This window comes from Pristiophorus japonicus, chromosome 16 (assembly GCF_044704955.1).
Source record: "Pristiophorus japonicus isolate sPriJap1 chromosome 16, sPriJap1.hap1, whole genome shotgun sequence".
NCBI lineage: Eukaryota > Metazoa > Chordata > Chondrichthyes > Pristiophoridae > Pristiophorus > Pristiophorus japonicus.
In genome coordinates, this window is record NC_091992.1 from 94,606,648 (window position 1) to 94,610,011 (window position 3,364).

General features: G+C 51.3%; 1 pseudogene; it reads right to left on the reverse strand.

The window, feature by feature from the left end:
* Window positions 1-868: 868 nt before the first annotated feature.
* On the reverse strand, window positions 869-1,760 carry LOC139226211 (tsukushi pseudogene; annotated as a pseudogene).
* Between the last annotated feature and the right edge of the window lie 1,604 nt (window positions 1,761-3,364).

The following is a 3,364-nucleotide window of genomic DNA, read 5'->3' on the forward strand; positions in this document are numbered from 1 at the left end:
AGTACAATTTTTAATATAAAAGTTAAAAATTAACTTTTAAACAGTTAGCAAGAAGAAACATTGCTTTTCTCAGCAACATCACTATACGCTCCTCTGTTTAAACAGTTGGTGAAGTATTTTCAAGATACACAGATTTTAACTTTGGAATCTGCATGTGCCCATACTGTGCCAAGGCGAATGCCAAGTGGCTCCACTCCCAGAATGACAGAGGAAAGTCTAGAAAGTAAATTGCCTGGGCTGCTCCATGACAGCTGGATAAACTAATAACCAAGGGGAGGGAGGGAAAGGGGAAAGGGAAAAGGAAGGGAAAGGGAAGGGGAAAGGGAAGGGAAAAGGGAAGGGAAAGGGAGGGGAAAGAGAAGGGGAATGGGAAGGGGAAATGGAAGGGAAAGGGAAAGGAAAGGGAAGTGAAAGGGGAGGGAAAGGGAAAGGGAAGGGGAAAGGGAAGGGGAAAGCGAAGGGAAAAGGGAAGGGGGAAACATAGAAACATAGAAACTAGGTGCAGGAGTAGGCCATTTGGCCCTTCGAGCCTGCACCACCATTCAATATGATCATGGCTGATCATGCAACTTCAGTACCCCATTTTGTTGAAGATTGATGCCTTCCCACCCAACCACCACCCTCCGAACACACCCATTTATCTAAACTAAAAAAAAAGGCACAGGACTGTCAACCTGTGACGTGAGGGAGGGTATTCGACATGTATGAGAGAGAGAGAAAGTTTTTAAGAAGGGGAGCTCTTGTAAGATTTTTTGGAAATACGGGAGAGTTTAGTTAACGAAGGCACTTCTTGTTTCAATGAGACGGGCAAAAGTTGTCCCAAAATTTTTTACAAGCCCGTCTCTCTTCACTGTGGTTCTAATTTGGCTCATTTCAATTTCAGGATGTAGTGAGTGTCTGAGGACCCGCTGACATCGAGACAGTGCAGCGTCTGTTCCTTCTGCACAAAACCAAACTGCAGGTGGAACGAATCTTCCTTCGCCATCTGTCCCCCACAGAGATCTTTTTGATGGAGGGCAGGTAGTTCAGGACGGTGCTCGATAGCATCGCCACTCCAGTCTTTTCCAGGCTCAGCTCCTGCAGGGCGCCTAGGCCATCGAACACCGCCACGTTCAAGGATTTCAGCCTCGGGTTGCGCGACAGGTCCAAGATTTGGAGGTTCTGCAGCCCCTTGAAGCTGTTGGGAGACAGCGCGCTCAGCTCGGGAAGACCGCGGAGTGACAAGCGGGTCAGCTCCTGCAGCCCGGTGAAGACATTCTTGGGAAGGCTGGAGATGGCGTTGCGGTCCAGGTCGAGATAGCGCAGCGGGATGTCGGAAAGGTAGTGGGTCAGCACAGATCACAACCCCGACAGGTTCAGGCTGTAGATGTTGGGGACGCTTTTGTCGAGGCTTCGGATGACAGTGGCAATGAGATTGCCAGAGAGGTCCACGCTGAGCGGCTTCCTGTGCCCCTTGGACGTGAAGGCATCCAGATTGATCTCGCAGAGCTCGTTGTGGCTCAGGTCGACCTCCCCGAGAGGCAGGTTGGAAAAGATTCCCTCTTCCAGCGCCTCCAGGGAATTGTGACTCAGGTTCAGCACCTCGAAGTACCGCAGTTTGGAGTGCTGGCGGACATGCCGGTGATCTCGTTGTAGCTGAGGTCGAGACTCACCAAGGTGGTGTAGCCGGGCCCTGTGAACATCAAGGGGGAGATGGCCTTCAAACGGTTGGAAGACAAGTCCAGGTAAGAAGTATCCAATGGTATGGGCACCACAGTGAGAAGGGAAGGGTAAGGGAAATGGAAAGGGAAGGGGAAAGGAAGGGAAAGGGAAAGGGAAAGGAAAGGGGAAAGGGAAGGGAAGGGAAAGGGAAGGGAAATGGAAAGGGAAGGGGAAAGGAAAGGGAAAAGGGAAGAGAAGGGAAAGGGAATGGGAAAGGGAAAGGGAAAGGGAAGGGGAAAGGAAAGGGAAAAGGGAAGAGAAGGGAAAGGGAATGGGAAAGGGAAAGGGAAAGGGAAGGGAAAAGGAAGGGGGAAAGGGGAAGGGAAGGGGAAGGGAAAGGGAAGGGGAAAGGGAAGGGGAAAGAGAAGGGAAGGGAAAGAGAAGGGGAAAGGGAAGGGAAGGGAACGGAAAGGGAAGGAGAAAGGGAAGGGAAGGGGAAGGAGAAAGGGAAGGGACGGGAAAGGGAAAGGGAGGGGAAAAGGAAAGGGGAAAGGGAAGTGGAAAGGGGAGGGAAGGGAAAGGGAAGGGAAGGGAAGGGAAAGGGAAGGGAAAAGGGAAAGGGAAGAGGAAAGGGAAGGGAAGGGAAAGGGAATGGAAGGGAAAGGGAAGGGGAAGGGGAAGGGGAAAGGGAATGGAAGGGGAAAGGGGAGGGGAAGGGGAAATGGAAGGGAAGGGGAAAGGGGAGGGAATAGGAAGGGGAAAGGGAAAGGGAAGTGAAAGGGAAGGGGGAAAGGGAAAGGGAAGGGAAGGGGAAAGGGGAAAGGGGAAAGGGGAAGGGAATGTAAGGGAAAGGGAAGGGGAAGGGGAAAGGGGAAGAGAAAGGGAAGGGGAATGGGGAATGGGGAAGGGGAAGGGGAAGGGAAAGGGAAGGGAAAGGGGAAAGGAAAGCGAATGGGAAGGGGAATGGGGAATGGGAAGGGGAAGAAGGGGGAAAGGAGAAGGGAAAGGGAAGGGAAGGGAAAGGGGGAAGAAAGGAAACTTGCATTTATATAGCACCTTTTAACGACCTCAGGACATCCCCAAGCTCTTTACAGCCAATGAAGTACTTTTGAAGTGTAATCATTGTTGTAATGTAAGAAACGCAGCAGCCAATTTGCGCACAGCAAAGCCCCACAAACAGCAATGTGATAATGACCAGATCAATCTGTTCTTTAGTGATGTTGGTTGAGGGATAAATATTGGCCCCAGGATACTAGGAGAACTTCCCTGCTCTTCTTTGAAATAGTGCCATGGGATCTTTTACGTCCACCTGAAAGCAGACAGGGCCTCGGTTTAACGTCTCATTCGAAATACGCTCCCTCAGCTCTGCACTGGAGTGTCAGCCTAGATTTTTGGGGCTCAAGTCTCTTGAACCCACAATCTCCTGACCCAGGCCAGATAGTGCTACCCACCCAGCCGAGAACAAAAATAACGTACAAAATGAAGGAGGAGCAGGAAGAAATTCCCCAAGTTTGCCTGGAGTAACCAGAGTAAAGACTGTGCAGAGGGAGAGGCTCATCACCCGTGCTCAGTGGTTTGATTGGGGGCTGAAGACTGCTGTGGTGGGAGCCTGGAGCTAAGGTTCCAGCCGGGTTTTGTCAGCAGCTCTGCAGTGGGGAGGTTGGATGTGTTTGAAGGCGGGGCAATGTTTTGGCCGGGCTGGCTGTCAGCTGTAATGTAACCG